We start from the raw sequence: 18,113 nt of genomic DNA, 5'->3' as shown, positions 1-18,113 counted from the left end.
CCTATCAGTCTTTCAGTTCTTCAAACAGACAACGTTCTGCAATCTGGTTCAGGCAGTGCACTAACTAAAAGGTAGATTAACAAAACAAGATGAAAATGATTTCAATATAGCTAGTGTATCTGTCGTAATTGATAAGGAAAAAAAGCTGCCAGATGTGTCATGCAACTCCAATCTAATGGTATCAAAAGGCATTCACATAGTATCATAATTGACACCACTACAAGTAGAAGAGAATACTGTTACACTTTCTGATTTATGGTTTTTTCCACAGACTCAGGCTCACATAACAATTTTTGATGGATAAACTTCTAGTCTCTTCTTCAAAGAGTCTAGATGGATAAACTTCTAGTTTCTTCTTCAAAGAGTCTAGATGTTATGTTAAAAATAACACAAAGAAAGAAAAGGTATGTGTGAGTATTTGAGAGCATGGTACAATAGTTCCAATGTGTAATTTAGGAAATGCAGAAAATGTAATTTTATTATTAAAATAGAAACAACAACAAGCAATAACTTATTTTTTGTAGCACTCTGGCCAGCTTCCAACAGAATATACAAAAACACAACAAGCATGTCCTGTAAGACATATCACCGACATGCTTAAGTCTAATCAATGCATGAATGGGTTAATACCATAAAGTAGCTGTCCTGCCAGGTTTAGCAGGGTCACTTGCCCTCACCTTGGGAGGAAATAGGTAATTATGTCTATTGTTGTATGGAGTCTAACTGAGAAGCTCAGTGTATGAAGAAGTTTGAGCTGTTTGCGCCTTCTCAATCACGTGGTTCTCACGTGCCATCCTTGAGTTCTATATGAATAATGTTTACCACTTTGTAACTAAGCTAAGTTTTTTAATACCTGTGCAGCTTTTCTGACTGATGTATGGAAAAGCATATGAGCCAGACTTTTGAAGAGTTAGTAATTGAGCAATTTTTTAATTTACCAAACGTGGATTATGCTGGGGTGAGAGGGAACCTTTGTAAGTTACTTTTAAAGGGGGCAATTTTGGAACTTCATTGGAAGGCATATTTTAAAGGTTTTACGACTTATATTTCTATGCTTTACTTCATATTTTGTGATTTTAAATCTCTACAGGCAGGGGTTCTCTCACCAAAGAGTACTTGCCCCAAACTTGGATCTTTGCAACCAGGAATTTTCCTTTATATATATGAATTTCTTTTTATAGAAAGCTACTAAGTCTACCATAAACAGTTGGATGGATTTTCTAATGTATTTAAGGGGCTATAATAAATTATTTAAAAGAGGAATTTCAAAACATAGTTATAGTGATTTTAAAAACAGCTATAATTTTAAGTAATAATGTTTCTTGGGAGCAAAGTCATACAGAGGACAGGCAAGAACGTTTTAGGACAAAAGTATTTTTGGCAAACTATGGAAAAGTTGCGTAATGTTTGCACAGAATGTACCTCCCTAAATTTTAAAAGTGCCATTCACCGTTCACAACCAAACCCATACTGGAATGGTGGAACTATATGTTTTGTGAAGCAGGAGCTCATAACAAAAAATAGGGGTGCCCATCATGTTTTGCAGATTATCCCTTCTTGTCCTCATGATGTCATGCTATACAGCTCCCCACCCTTGTTCCACATCATAGACTGCCCATGGCAGAGAAACCTATAGCAGAATCATCTGATTGGCCACTGTGGGTAGCTCATTTGGAAGAGCATGAGACTCTTAATCCCAGTCAGGGTTTGAGCCCCACGTTGGGCAGAATATTCCTGCATTGCAGGTGGTTGGATGATGACTCTTTTGATCCCTTTCAACTGTACAATTCTATTATTTTATGATTCTATATATATTTGCACCAACAGAATGTATTATGTATGTATGGGATGAGTTTCTGGCATGATTGTGAGAGGGGATCCATGCTACAGGTTTGTATCAGGCTCTAAAGAAATTATGCTTGTGCTTTATCCTATCATGTTTCCTCTGTTCTGAAGCTACTTCTGATTAACTTTATTGAATGACTCTTAATATAGCACAATGTGTGTGTGTGTGTGTGTGTGTGTGAGAGAGAGAGAGAGAGAGAGATTGCACTCTCTCCATACTGTTTTTTATTTTATAGATTTCTATTATTTATTTGTTTATTAAAACAATTCTCTGTAAGCCTGCTCAGAAGAAAGAGCCACTGAGTCGTATGGGGCTTACTTCCAAGTACACAAAAACTAAGGAAAAGCCTACTGGATCAGGCCTGTGGTCCATCTAGTCCTGCAGCCTGTTCTCACAAGTGGCCATTGGGAAGCAGGGAAGTAGGACCTGAGTGCAATAGCACTCTCCCCACTTGTGATTCCCAGCAACTGGCATTCAGATGCATGTTTCCTTTGACCATGAAGGTAAAACATAGCCATGGTGGTAAATGTTACAGGCTGGGCTGTGAAGCCACAACTGCCAGCAGAGCAATGTGACAAGCATCTCCTTTTTTGTGTCAAAGTGTATTGAGAGGGTGGAGCAGGAATGAAATGGGGTTTGGCGTATGGTGGCCATTTTTATTATGTGCAGTTACCAAATTAATTGGTGGTGACTACTTTTTCACTTCTTCTGGCTCTAGGGTGGATTTTTCATCTCTAACATTACACTGTATATTGTCTGCTGGAATGAGTGTGTAAATGTATATTTTGTGGCTAAAATATCTGTGTGTTCTATTATCCTTTTGCTTATTAATATATTTTATGGATATTGCTTATTTACTGAATTGTCAGATAATGTTTTGTACTGTTTTGTTTGTTTGTTGCTGCTTTGAGTTCCTCCTGAGGGAAAAGTAGTATACAAATAAAATGATGATATGTGTAGGACATGGGTAGGTAACCTAAGGCCCGGGGGCCTGATCCGGCCCAATCACCTTCTAAATCCGGCCCACAGACAATCCGGGAATCAGTGTGTTTTTATGAGAGTAGAATGTGTGGTTTTATTTTAAATGCATCTCTGGATTATTTGTGGGGCCTGCCTGGTGTTTTACATGAGTAGAATGTGTGGTTTTATTTAAAATGCATCTCTGGGTTATTTGTGGGGCCTAGGAGTTCGTTCATTTTTTTCTTCAAAATATAGTCCGGCCCCTCACAAGGTCTGAGGGACAGTGGACCCGCCCCCTGCTGAAAATGTTTGCTGACCCCTGGTGTAGGATAAGGATTACAGCAGTAAGCTGTACGTACTTACTTGCCTGGTACCCCACTGAGTTCACTTGCATCTACTTCTGTGTAGGCATGCATAGGATTGTACTGTTAACCATCTCCTTCTAAAATTAAAAGGCACAAAACACTATAGGCTTTTTTCACATGGAAAGTGCTCCAACCTCCTGATCTTTTTACTTTTAAAAAATACCTTTCCCATTGCACTGATAGTCTTTGTTTTTGAGATCAGAATGGGGATATCCATATAAATATGCAAGGTGGCTGGTTAGGTAGCTGTAAAGGATGAAACAAACATAATAAAAACTTGGATCTTAGAAGCATACATTTTGAAATACAGAACTCATATTGGCTGATTTCTAAAAGGTCTGTAGCTATTTATTTTAGAAGCTTTTGATCATTTATTCATTGCAGTACATAATTTACTCTCTATGTAAAAACTGTCTGCTTGAAGTTCTTTCTTTATCAAAAGTTGGTGCCCCCTTGTTCTTGTATTTGACACTATCTCAAATTGCCTTGAAACAATTATCCTCACTATTCCCCTTGGAATTTTCTATACTTTAATGAGGTTCCCTCTTAATCTCTCGTTTGCTGAAGGATAACTTGCTGAATAACTAAGAGCCTCAAATCCCTGTATGCATCTTGTTACCGCCTGCTGTACATTCTCCATTCCTGGAACATCCTTTTGTAATAAGGTGACTGAAATTGTGCACTATTCTAAATGTAGCTATCTGAGCTCCTTAAACAATGCCAGCATAATTTCCTCAGGTTTACATGCAATATCTCCCATTGGTATACAAAACTCCATGTAGTTTCCTTTCTCCACTCTTCAAAAACCACAGCACTGAGAATTTAGCATTGAATGTTCTGGTGAACATTTGTTACTCAAGCAACAAATACAATTAGAGAAGAGGATTTTGGAGAAAAGAAGAGTAGAGATCAACTTAATCAGTACCAAATAAAAGGTTGTGTGTTAAAATTACAGATTAGAGGCAAATTCATATGACTGTTTTTGCCCACTGTTGGCATCCAGGCGAAAAGGATACTTTTATTCTCTCTGTGTGGGTTTTCTTTTTATCACAGCCACTTGCTCAAAAACATCTGCGCAATAGGATGACAGATTGCACAAAACACCTTAGATTATTAAATGACGTTTTGCATGATGTATCTTGTGTACCTGGAAATGTGGATTTTACAGGACTGTTTCAATAAAGTGGAGTCCCACAAGCAGCATAATTGTATGGCTAGCTTCACATCCTAAACAACCTTTGTTGATTTTGGGGCAACCTTGGAGCAAGGGAGACTGATTTGCCTAATGGCTGCATCCAGCCTGTTAAAGCTTTTCCTGGTAAAATGACAGGGCAACTTGTTCGACAGTGAAATGGCTTGGTTCCCTTGGAAGGTGGTTGACCTCCTTCATCTACTTGCCAGGGATTCTTCACCTGTGATCCCTGTATTGCAGGGGGTTGGACTAGATAACGCCTGAGGGGCCTTTCGGGCTCTACAGATTACATATGCTGTAAGTACCTTTTGCTTTTCATTCAGCTTTGATTTCTAAACTAATGCAGCTATCTCAGTTGGGAAAAACTGGATGCAGCCTGCAAGCCTTATGTTGCCTGCCTGTAATTAAGAAAATATGGTTTGGTAAAAAAGATAAAGGGACCCCTGACCATTAGGTCCAGTCGTGGCTGACTCTGGGGTTGCAGTGCTCATCTCACTTTATTGGCCGTGGAAGCCGGCGTACAGCTTCCGGGTCCTGTGGCCAGCATGACTAAGCCGCTTCTGGCAAACCAGAACAGCTCACGAAAATGCTGTTTACCTTCCCACTGGAGCGGTACCTATTTATCTACTTGCACTTTGACGTGCTTTCGAACTGCTAGGTTGGCAGGAGCAGGTTTGGTACCAAAGGCTTAATTAGAGCCAAATACATGTTTTTAGTGTGGTTTCAGATAAGTTTGTCATAGAATCTCAGAACTTTATGCAAGTTTTATGCAGTGTTTCCACATCAGAATACCAACCTGTGCTTTTGTTACATTTAATCCAATAAAAATAATTGGTTATACATTTGCGTCTACTGTTGATGTGCAAACTTGTTAGTACCAAAATCCCAGGTTTGGGTGGGTGGTTTGTCACAAATGTGGTTGCATTTCAGTGGGTGTTGTCTGTCGTCACACCCCCTGCTGCTGTTTGCTCTTCAAGTGAGCACTATTTAGCCATTTTGTTTCTTTCAGCCCATTCCATATGAGAATGTCCATTTCCACAGATTGTTGCATTCCGAAGACAAGTCTGAAATATAATTGCAATATGCATCAGTCTTTAAAAATAACAACAATGTGAAGGTTTTGCAGAAGATTGTCTTTGTGGAAGACTTCTGTTAAATACACACGCAAACTCACATAATGCAGATCAGGAGGTATCAGCATGGTTAAGCACAGTTAAGGTAGCTATTAGAGGCAAGAAGGCTTCCTTCAAAATACTGAAGTCTTTTTCAATGAGAACAAAGCAGATCTCAAAATGCATGCAAACAAGTAGATAATAACAGATACAAAAATAAAATTGAGGAGCACATAAAGATACCATTAGTAGCAGGATACTGGACAGGGAGGTGGTTGGACCTTCAGATGGCAAGAGAGTAACAAGTGTGCTAAAGAAGGACAAGGAGAATCCAGAGAAGCTAAATGAATTATTTGCATCAGTCTTTCTTCACTGTGGGAGATGTAGGAGAGATCCGTATGCCTAAAATAATTTTCCCAGGAAAGGAGTCTGAGGAACTGAGGCAAATAACGGTGTCTGTACTTCTCAAGAAACAGTGGGGAGTAAATCGCTCACTGTTGTGCATCCACAGTTGACTGTCATAAAGTACTGTGAAATTAAACTACTTTTTAAAAAATAAAATAGGTGTGAACACATCCAAGTTTTGTTCATAATATTTTGCAAAAAATGTTACACTGTTTCACTTTTCCTGAAGGCCCCCTTATTATTCATGCATATTTTCTCCATACTGAATGCTTTTCCTTGGATTACCATGCCCAAGAACTAAGCATTATACCACCTCCTTCAAGTCTGTTGCAGTGCTTAAGGAAGTGGTAGCTAATATGGTGCCTTCCAGATGTTGTTCACCTACAACTCCCATCAGGCCTCACCACTGGCCATGCTAGCTGGCGCTGATGGGAGATGTAGTTCAACATTTGGAGGGTAACATGTTGGCTGTTTCCATTTATACACAACTTGTATATTTGTACATGGTTCTGAAACATCTCGCTGCACAGAGGAATGACAGGCTTAACAATATTAATGCCCTGCTTTCACTTTTCTTAGACCTTCAATCTGTTGCTTAGCAAATAATACAAAACAAAACAAGAACCAGCAGAACAAACCCCACTATTATCAACAAACAGGACAGAGCTTTCCATCTCTTCTCGAACAGTTAGGAAATCTGGTCCCTACTTCCCTGTTGCCAGTAGATTAGGTCCATGTTCTGCATGGCTGTGCTGTTTGAGGGATTTTAAGATACCAGCTTTACACAAACCTGAACAAATAGTTTATATTTTTCTTGGTGTCCAGCAGCATTTCAGGTGACCATGCATCTGGGATTTTCTTTCAAGCTCAGATTCTAGAAACCCAGAAGGGTTGAACAACAGAAACTGAAATGGGATGTACATAAGAGTGACAACAAGAGTGGGGAAACTTATGTATGTAGTATGTTATATGCTCACCTGCTAGAAAACCAACAAATATATCTTCTATAACATAGTAGCAATTTGCATTTGTGTTGAAACACAGCAAAGTACAGGCAATTCTCAATTTGCTTGCGTTCAGTGCATTCACAACTGTGCATATGTGCATCATGTTCAGCACTGGAAGAGGGTGCAGTGCCTCTCTGATGTCCATGATGACCTGGAATGTAACCCACACATAAATGGGGGGAGGGTATAACAGACCTGTCCCAATTCTCTTGCAATAAGATGCTGCTAGAGATAACAGTGATATGATGGCCAATGCATTTTGGTGTCCACTTTCAGCCATTCTTATCCATAGAATCAGGGTACCAGTCACTTCAGATAGCTAGCAACCAAAAACAGAGCTATTAGTGTATCAAACATGTATTCCATTAAGAAAAGCAAAGTTGCATGCCCCCAAAGTAGTGGCTGAATTATACAGTTGATGCTACCTGCTGTTATGTGAACTATCCATTCAGAGGTTTATATAGAAATCCACAATCAGTATTGTTTTTCCTTTACTAAATAATGGGAGGGTTGATGTTTTATTTTAATTGGTAAATCCTTTTTATCCATCGAATACTTTATAGCTCACAAATGTCAAGTCATTTATCCAGCTGTTAACGTGACTGCTCATTTTCCATATTTCCGATGGACTTATTTCCAGTTCAGTGCTAAGACAGGCCAAGCTTGAAGTAAATCAATTCTCCCTTTGTGCTAAAAATTAGCATAGCACAAACTAATCAATGCTCTGAAATACTACTGCAAACGCTGCGACATTGAACACAATGGAAGGGAGCTAAATTGCTTATTCGGCAAAACTGAAGGCAAAGTAGGCATTTAGAATACTGGCTGGCAGATCTGTGTATAATATTAATATTAATAGATAAACTGAATACAATTAAACGTCAGTGACAAGCACTTTTGCTGACTATAATGAAGTTTATAGTTATCAAAAACTTAAGTCCCCCCCCCTTCATGTTATGATTTGTTCACACAAGTAGCAATTCATGGTATCTCTTTGACTTAAGGTTCTACTGCCATGGTGTGCTTTGCTCTGTTGCTTTCAGCTTGTGGCTTTTTGTAAACCTGTTGATACAGGCTAATATATTAGGGGTGCTGCACAGACATCTGCCTTAGTTCACTCTCAATCCTGTAGTTCTACCTACTAAATTTATAAACTTCATTCAAATTGAGCAAGGCAGACTTGATGGTGTGGTAGCACTCAGTGCCAAGCTAAATGTGGCATTCATTGCATGAATGCAAATCTAAAAACCATTCATGACACTAAAATGTATTAAATGCCTGGATGTTTAAAATAATCCTTGCCTGGCACAAAAGAATAGCTAGGTTGACAGCAACTATCCTTCCCTTAGGAGATAATTCCAAAAAGATGGGTCCTACAAGAGAGGATGGAAGGAGCTATAGACTGGTTTGTGTTTGATTACTTACTTACTTACTGATTTATTTTTATTGTTGTTAGCGCTGAAAGGCAGCATAGAAATTGATTAACACCGCAGTCCTGTGGTCTCCGGGGTGGGAGGGCATCCCAAGGGCCGTAGAAAGTATCAGATCGCACTTCTGAAGCTTGAGAGAGAAGTTTGAACTCAGAGCAGGAGCTGCAACAGCTGATGCACCCTCACTGCCACTGAAGAAATCTCCATGGCCTACTAACATTTATTCATTGCATAACATTTATAGAACAGTTAATTGTAAAAAAACCCTCCAATTCGAAGTGATTTACATCAGTAAGGGTGATATGGTAGTCGTGAAGGGGGCTGTGGATCAAAACGAGTGTGAACATGCTGGGAATGTGAGCTTGGGAGAGCGCTTCTTTGTCTGAGACTCTGTCCTGCCATGTGATGCCCAAAATCTTCTTGACACAGTACATGTGGAAGGCATTGAGGCATTGCTCCTGGCAGTTGTAAGTTGCCCATGACTCACTTTCATAAAGCAGCATGCTCAACACACAAGGCTGGTAGAACTTCATCTTGGTATTGGATGTTAGCATCACATTCTCCCATACCCTTTTAGAGAGGTGAGCCATTGCTTGTCCAGCTCAGCATCGATGGAGAGGTTTTGGTTATTGTGGAACCTAGGTAGATAAAATCATCTACCACTTATGCCAAAGTGTGGAGTGCTGGTGAAAAAACTTCTTTTTCTCACCTGCATATTTAATCTAATCCTCTAAAATTCATATGATGTTGGTTAAGATCACTTTAAGCAAGTGATAATCCTAGTTAGAATAATTATACATTACTATTTCAGTTTCTTTTAAATATTGTCTCCCATATTGAATGCATGTGTGTTTCCAGCTGATGATTGCTATGTCACCTGGGCATTCTATAATAGCAAGTTACAAAATATGACTCACACAAGAAAATAACTTGGTACAATGTTAAATAAAGCTTTCCTCCTTCTTGAGAATAGCTAATTAAGCAAAATCAGTTTTACTATAGACCTACTATGTTGGGAAGCTTGTTCCCTGAAAAAGAGGAACTGTTCACATAGGTTCTCTTTTCAAAGGCTATGACAAGAATTTAGTCTTTCTCAACATGGTGTGACTGTTCAACATTCAGGCCATGCACAAACTGATGAAAAGGTAGAGAACACAGCAGGGCCTTAGCTTATCGCGATTTCACAGCTGTAACCAACACCATGGAATTCAGGGCTGTCTGCAGGAATTAGTTAAAAACTGACAGCAGTGCTGAACTGCTTTTTTCCCTTTCCTTTCCTCTTTTCCTTTCTTCTGGAGTTGTTCATTAATGTTCATGACACATGTTAATGTGCACTAAGAAGGGCCTACTCCAAAGGGAGAGGAAGGGGACAGAAGAGATTGGAAGATTAAACCAGAGGAGAAGGCAAAGTGCTGTAGGAAGGAATGGGGGAACGAACAGCAAAGACAAGAAGAGAGAGACACACCAGCCACTGAGGTACTAATATAAAAATACCAAAGGGTAATTAATATCTGTGGGAGTTTTGTCACAGCTCCACTGTGATGCCAATTACACCCAAGGCAGGGTGGTCAAACACATGGTTCAAGGGCTGCACGTGGTCCCTAAGGCTTTTTTTTGGGTGGCCCTTTTGATGCCCCCAGCTCTCGTGCTGCCTACCAAGACCAGGTAAGTGAGGAATTGGGCTTTGGGAAGGAGATATGAAGGCTCTGACAGGGACCTAGAGTCTTCCTGCCTCCTTCCCAAAACCTAGCTAGTGCTTTCCCTGCTTTGTGAAAGAGGTGGGAGGGCTCTGGGACGAGGGCTTGTGTGTGTGTGTGTGTGTGTCAAATTTTGCCCTTGCTCCCCACCCTTTTCATGTGTGACAAGGCATTGTGCAGCCCGTGGATTCTGTGTTGAAGTACTCTTGTGGCCCACTTGATATGAAACATTGGGCTGCCCCAACCCAAGGACAGGTGAAGAAAAGTGCTTTCCGTTCTCACTCCAGCCTTGTCAAACAGATTAACAGATATTCCAAGTGTTAAGGAACTGAGAGTGGTTAAGAGCTCAATACCATCCAGGGAGGTCATAATTAAACACAGATCTGAAAGCAGGAGTTCCAAGTCAAGTACAACACTCGATCAACTAAGCCACACTGGTTTGGCAAAAGGGGAATCAGTATGTTTACTGTCATAGGCAGTTATAAAATGGACACCGTATTGTTTTTGTTGTTATTACATTTATAAAGTGTTTCCAATGAGGCACCTCAAAGTGATTTACCTTATATGTGTCTTTATCAAGACAATGTATATTCTATTTGGTAAATAGGAAATTATTTAATTTCTCCCTTTCATTGGTTATAGTTTCCATCTTGTCAACATATATAATTGGTGGTGCAAAGGCCATTTTCTTTTTGAACGGTAAGAAGCGAAGATAAAACATTTTGAACAGATCATAGAATTAAAACATATCTGTTTTCCAAGGTATGTGCCACAAGCACTGTGTGCGCGCATGTGTGTGTGTGCGCACACACATACACGTGCACTGTGGGATTGGCAAAGTACTGTGGGAAGGCTCATTCAAGATTTCTGGCTCCAGTTCGACAGTGCTGTGATATCTGTTTCGGTAGTACTTGTTCCTTGCCCGTTATTGTTCATTACAATTTATCACTGATATTTTTGTTCTTTGTCTTCTATTCATTCCTATGAGGAAGTTTAAGTGGTGCTCTTTGAGACACCAGTCAAGTACTCTATTTCTGCAATGCTCCTGTGGGAGAAGAATTTATTTTCTTGCAGTTTTTTTGGCTAAGTGTGTGTTTTCCGCATTATTGATGTAAAATGAGTTCTGACTGTATTATCTACAGTTAAGTTTTCTGTGTTGTTGTACTGAGGATCAAAAAAATGTGAAGTGAGGGAATTAATTAAATAAAAGAAGTTTACAGCAAGATAAACTTTTTAAAAAACTGAGCTGTTAAACTCAAAGCACAAATGTGTTTGTTTGCATGTGTGTTGAAACACATGCTTCCTTCTAGACTAAATCTGTATAATGTTTTGGCATCTTAACTAGAAACAAATAGTTTTAAGTTATTTTTCCATAAAAGAGATAAATGAGTTGGGATTGGTGAGTTTAGGAAGTCAAGGTGTATGAAGAAGCCAAATTGGCACTCTTGACAATTTAATAATCCAGGCTCCAGTCCAACACAGTGTGCACAGCTCACTTTTAAAAAGCTAAAATCCTGCTGATCAGCTGTTTGGCAGGGGGAATGAGTGAATCCAAACCTCTTGTACCACCTCCAGTACTGCTGATCTGCAGGATGTTCATTTTTTTGAGCTTTTCCACAAGGGGCTTTGAATGCACTACCCGGTATACTCACGTGTGATCTATTTGCACATTCGATTCCCCATCCATTAGGGACATGCATGTAGAAACCTTCTGTCATACACATACAGCCACTAGTGGATTGACGCAGCAATCCACAACTGTCAGAAATGTATTTCCAAATATCCTAAACAGCAGGTCTTGATGTTGGTGGTGTAGCACAAATGAAGAAATACCATGGGTGTTCCATAAATGTCTATAAACAAACAAACAAACAAACAAACAAACAAACAAACATCTCCAAGACCAATTCTGCTGAAAGCATTGGTGCAAGATATCAGCGAGTCTAGGGAAAGGGAGAGTAATTGAGCAGGGGACAAAGTGAGTGGGGGGTACAAAATCAGGGCCATATGAGGCTCAGAAGTTGGAGTATTGAACATTGTAAGCTCTCTTTAAGCTAGAGATCTCATGCTTTCTTTTATACCAGCAGTCACAGGGAAAGCTCTGGATGAACAGTGTGGCCCAGATTAAATGCTTGGTTCTAGCCTTGATTATAGGCCAAGAGGCAAGGTGGTCATTTGTCATCATGCCCATTGCTGCTTTGGCCCTTCTGCTGAAAATGCCATAAAGGATGCCAGTTTCTACCATTACTTTGTCTGATAGTGACTCAACTGAAATTGCCAACTCATTGCACACAGGTCCCTGAACAGCTGTCAGCTAGCTACAACTTTCAGCCATTACCAGCCTAGTCCAGATTTAAATGGCTGTCCGTAAATTTCACAACTGAGTCAGTTACAAAACAACAAACTTGGGCAATGTAAATGTATAACTTTTGGGAAAATGAACTTTATTCTAGTTCCATCTACACTGGCATACATTTTCTGTGAAATGAATTGAAGCGGAATTAATGTGATGTGGAAAATCAAAATTTCATTGTTTCACAAATTCATGCAAGAAAATTATTTAGCCCTTTAGAATGCTTATATATATATAAAATGTTAAAGTATTCATTCTATAAAAATTGACAGTGCAATCCTCTACGTTTCTTCTCAAAAGTAAGCCCCATTGTCTTCAGTGGGGCTTACTCCCAAGTGAGTTAATAGGATTTCAGCCTAAGTTGATGTGGAAACAATAAAAAATGACTAGAGGAATAAAAATATTTTTATTAAACATATATTAAAATAACAGAGAAAATGTAAACAAACTATACATTCCCCACCCCCTGAAATAAATAGGTTTCTCTGCACCACTGAAATCACAACAGCTGTAGTCTAGTGAGCTTTATTAGGAGGCATTTTTATTTATTTATTTCATAAAACTTGTTACCTGCCCTTCACCATAAGGTCCCACGGTGGGTTATAACAATAGAATATGCAATCATAAAAACAGATAAAGCCATTCCAAATGGAACAGAACAGTATGTTCCACAGTTGTGTTGCTACAACAGAGAGCAAGCTCTGCCTTTGGCACTCACTCATAAAACATCCTGAGAAAGTGGCACTTGAAACAGATCTTTTCCAGATATTCTGGAATACAGCCGTACCTTGGATCTCAAACACATTGGCTCTTGAATAAATCAGCTCCCGGACGATCGAAACCCGGAAGTGAGTGTTCTGGTTTTCAAACTATTTTCAGAAACTGAGTGTCTGGCGTGGCTTCCATGGCTTCCGATTGGCTGCAGGAGCTTCCTGCAGCCAATCAGAAGCCATGCTTTGGTTTCCGAACGTTTTGGTAGTCGAACGGACTTCCAGAACGGATTCCGTTCAACTTCCAAGGTATGACTGTATAGGCAGGTTCAAATCTTTTGATTGTAAGTCTGTATTGATCTTATCTTTGTAAGCCATTCTGAGAACCTTTATCAGCTGAAAAGTAGTAAAAAAATGCTATAAAGGAAGGAAGGGGAAGGCATTCCCACCAATATTCTCAACCCAATAGTAGTACATATTTGTAGCATCACAGCATCGCTACAGTGGTACCCTAAGCAAGACAAAATGAAACAATTCTTTCTTGTTTTGTTGCTTGTAACATGTTACTAACTAGTATTTTCAGATAAAGTTGTGTTATAAGGCTGTTAGGTACTCATCTCCATGAACTGTCTCACCATTCTCTCACTCCCTTATTCATGCATTTAGGTGTCACGTTAAGTCTTCATAGTGGCGTCATAGTACTAGTGACTCACAACATCCTGGAGTAGCCTTAAACTCTTAAGTAATCCCACTATAACATTTCACCCACACACAGGTACACACAGGTACCCGAATCTAAAATATTTTTCCATCTCAGAATTATAGGGATGGGCTGTAATTTAGACAAGATTAGTCAAAATAAAATAATACTATAAGGAATAAACTGATCCCATTCTACTACCTGGCATATTAATAATATTACAATGTATTTTAGCTATTAAATAAGTGTTGCTGTAAAATCAAGAAGATTTGAATAGCTTCGTTATGTTGCATTCCTAAGTACTTAGTCCATTGAAAAAAGTGAAATTTACTTCCAAGAATCCATGTTTAACTCAGGGTGGTTACATAATTTGAATTTTATGTTGAAGGTTATTGTACAGTTCTGAAATGCAAAAAAACAAAACCCCAACCCATGAGAGGATAAAGAAAATAAGCCGCCCCCAATAGTAACTATAAAAACCCAAAACATTTTTGTACTTTGTCTTTAGTGTAAGTTGAGTAAACAATCAAGTAAGGTTCTGCCTACCTTTTGGATTTTTATCAGATCATTGTAAACTGTAAAACATAAAAGTAAATGACAGGCGTATATGGTCAACTGCCAAAAAATTTGGCTAGCCTTTAATCTATTTTCCAGTATTTAATTCTTTAATTCTTTGTCTAAACTGAAACCACAGTTCATTTCTACTGTCCTATAACAGTACACACTTAGGTTGTTGACCCTGTTCTAGTGAACTCTTTGCTGTAGCTCATTTTCAAACACAATGTCAAAATTTCAGCAACAAAGTAGATAGTAATTTCCCTGGTGAATACCAACATCTCTCTCTATCTGCCAGGAAATATAGACATGGAGGATGAGTGAAATCTTCAAGTTTCTAGAATCAGCTGATATTTCCTTCAATCACTTGTCATGTTCTTACAGGCTAAGATATTGTCATCATCATCACTCTGGGCTTAACTCATTTTGACAGTAGCTGCATCTCTCTATGTTGATCTTCATCTCTTTGAGTTGAAATCTGTACATTGAGGCATTCATGATTGAACTACATGCTAATATAAGCAGTTCTTGAATTATAGTAAAGAACTTGCAGGTATCAGGTGAATTTCACCACCTATAAAGCTAATGCAAGACCCACCTAGGTTATTAACAGAAGTGGTATGAAACTCTGGCCTTATGACTAGACTTGAATTTTACTTAAGATGTAAGCCTGGTTTTTATTTGCATTGATATGTAATAGTGTTGACTAGCACACTCTCTCTGTCAATAACCAGTAGAACAAGCTTCATATAATTATGAACAATTCTAGTTTTCTACTGCTACTCCTCAGTTTACTTTGATAGACCTTTAACCATTTTGCTTCCCTATTCTGTGGTGTGTTTTGAAAATGTAAGCCTGCCTGCAACGGCATATATAAGACATGATATGTAAGTCCTAAGTAAATAAATAAATAACAATAGGGTAAATATATTTTAACTTTATCACACTAGCACAGATATGCAGGTACATACCATCTTTTGGAAATTAAGGAATAAAGAATGATTGTTTAAAGGTAGCGCACCCCAATTATTAACTGACAATCCCTAGTTCTTGTTTTTCTCTTTTGGAAGATCAAAGGCACATTTCTGAAGAAAACCATTTACATGTTGTTTTTCAAGGCAATAGCAAGCCTTTCATCATAACGAAATCAAAGTGCACCTTGCATCTGCTTTCCTTCCAAGAAAGTTGACTGACCCTAAGTTAAAGTTGCCATTAACAGAAATCCCCCCCCCCGCCCAAGAAAAGGAAAATGTGGCTTTCACAATACTGTAATGACAAAATATCCTACACCTAATGAATATCTACCTGCCTTGCAGAAATACATGGCACATTAGGATCCTTCAATATTGGTTGTTGGCAACCCTGTTACAGAAAATGAAACATGGAAGATACTAATAACCATTGGCTTCAATGTCAGAAAGAGGGTTGCCATTTCTGTTCTCCACAGAATCTTGGCAGTCAAACTCTCTTACATGGTTACCATATTCATTTCCATCTAATAATGCTGTTGAAATATGCTCCTTCTCGACTGTCATTCTTAGCACCTACTTTTCAGCCTCTTGCTTTCAGATACAAGAAACCACAGACTCAGCAATAGGGATGTCATCAGCATCCTTGAGATTACATCTCCTTCTGCCAATGCTAATACCACTATGGAAACCATCAACAGCAATACACATTATTATTTCTGTATAAATATTGAGCAGATGTGACAGCCTTGTCAAACTCCTTTTCTGGTGTCCAACCACTCTGTTATACCTTGTGCTGGCTTGACTACTCTGCTCTGGTCAGGAGGAGGGGGGTGCAAATGCAGCATCTAATGCTAAGCAGTGAGGCACTTTTGTATGGTACAGGAATGGCCTGTCGTGATCTGTAATGGCATAATACTATTATTTTCATATAGTCTTTGTTTATTCTGTGGTATTTCTAGAAGTAAAATCAATTGATTTAGTATTGTACAATGGTTATATTTGAGAGATGCCAAAACTGAGGAATTCCTTTGCCTACCCAGGAGCATGCCATCTTTGCCCCGGCTCTGTCTCCTCCACCCTGCAATGATAAGCTTTTCTGCATAATAAATACTTTTAGTAGAGGAATGAGAGCTTATGCGCAGCTCAGCATTGTCATTCAAATGCCATTCAAAAAATGGTTGTAGTATAAATATAGGATTTGTGGGAATAAAAGTCGCTGTGTAAAATACTGAAGCTTAACCAATATATAATTAAATAGCAGACATAAAATATCATAGACTGCTTTCAGATGTAATCATTGATTTGCTGAGATATCTCCTCCTCAATCAGTGTTTCAGATGGGGTGCAAAGAATGCCTGCCCAGACAAAATTATTTCTACATACTGGGGACAAGAAATACCACCAAGTGGTGTGGGTTTTCCAGAATCAGAAAAACTGCCTTATTGGATAGTCTGTTGGTCCGCCCACCTCAGAACTGTCTACATTGGTATTCTTCCTCTTGGATGTTGAACTGCAACTACTATTATCCCTGCCCATTGGTTAAGTTGGGTGGGGATGATGGGAGTTGCAGTCCAACAACATCTGGGGACACAAGGCTATAGAAGGCTACCCTACACTCATTTGCAATGACTGTCCAGGATATCAGACAATAGTCTCTCTCTCAGTGGTGCTCTCTGGCCTTTTGCATGCAGTCTGTGCTCTACCACTGAGCCATGGCTCTTCCCACAGCAGAGCAGGCTCAATTTTCATTCTGTAGGCAGGGTCTAAAATTACCCAGCTGCATCTCTGGTTTGAAGACTGGGATCCACTAGCTACCCATGACTAGTTGTGCTTGCCTATAGGTGCTATCCCCTTGAGTTTTGCCACTATTGCACCTGCTTTGAATTTTATGGCCTTTGTGTAGCATAATGTCCACCACACTATGCAAACAAGCCTTTCCCCCCATAAATTCAGTATTTTGAAATCAGTCACCCCATTCTGTCCTCTTAATGCAATAAAATATCCTAAGAATAAAATTCTGTTGAAAAATAAATGGCAGGGAGAATAGACTGACTTCCAAAAGATACATACACAAGCAAGAGAGTCCTTAAGTGTTTAAAACATTCAGACCTTCTGCCCAAAAAGCATTGCATGTTCAAAACAATAAAGAAATAATTGGAATTTATTAGAATATATATGCTAACATTAAGGTATTATAAAATAGCTTATAATAAATGTGTGGATTTGAAACAATGCCTTAATTGCCATGCAGTCAGTGGAAGTCAATAATTCCAAAAGTAGTGCTTGACTTTGGGAGGGGGGGGGGAAGTGTAATGGCTCATGCAGTCAGATAATGGATTTGTTAATTGTCTGCAGTTGTATGGGATGCTATAGTCAAAGGAATGAATTTTTAAACAGCATTTTACAGCAAGGAATGCTCTTAAAGTCAAATTGTAAAGTAAATATTTTATATAACAAATGAACCACTAACTAAAGCAAGACTAATTACAAGTAAGTTATTTCTTGAGGTGCCAGCTAATATCAGGGAGTAACTAGAAAATTGCAGGGATGTGTTATGTTTTTAAACTTGGCATAGGACCTTGTACTTACTGGCTGAACTAAGGCTAAGAGTTAACTGGTTAATAAGGGCAAAATAGAAAGCAGTTCCCAGGAACCCGTTTTCTGTATGGCTAGGAGCTGGACAGTAGCTTGTAAGGCACGTCCTTCCCATAGCTTTTTGCTAATTTACATCTCTTTCAATTTTCATTCGTAGTCGCATGTTGTCACTCTGATGTAGGTAAGGAAAATTAGTGCTGGGGTGGATAAAGATT

At 39.0% G+C, this 18,113-nt stretch overlaps 1 long non-coding RNA gene across 5 annotated transcripts in view; it reads left to right on the top strand.

The window, feature by feature from the left end:
* Positions 1-18,113, top strand: part of LOC310744691 — a 143,071-nt gene that overhangs the window by 56,002 nt on the left and 68,956 nt on the right. The window contains exon 3 of one of the 5 annotated variants that reach the window (XR_014539657.1): positions 13,133-13,215. The exons of 3 other annotated variants lie outside the window; for them this stretch is intronic. This is a non-coding gene — a long non-coding RNA (uncharacterized lncRNA). Of the gene's footprint in view, positions 1-4,603; positions 4,661-13,132; positions 13,216-18,113 lie in introns of all 5 variants that reach the window. One more of the 5 variants, XR_014539658.1, reaches the window with a different exon arrangement.

The sequence above is a fragment of the Podarcis filfolensis genome (genome assembly GCF_964270895.1).
Source record: "Podarcis filfolensis genome assembly, chromosome: 11".
Lineage (NCBI taxonomy): Eukaryota > Metazoa > Chordata > Lepidosauria > Squamata > Lacertidae > Podarcis > Podarcis filfolensis.
Note: the sequence above shows the minus strand (reverse complement) of the source record. Positions and strands in the feature narration are given on the sequence as shown.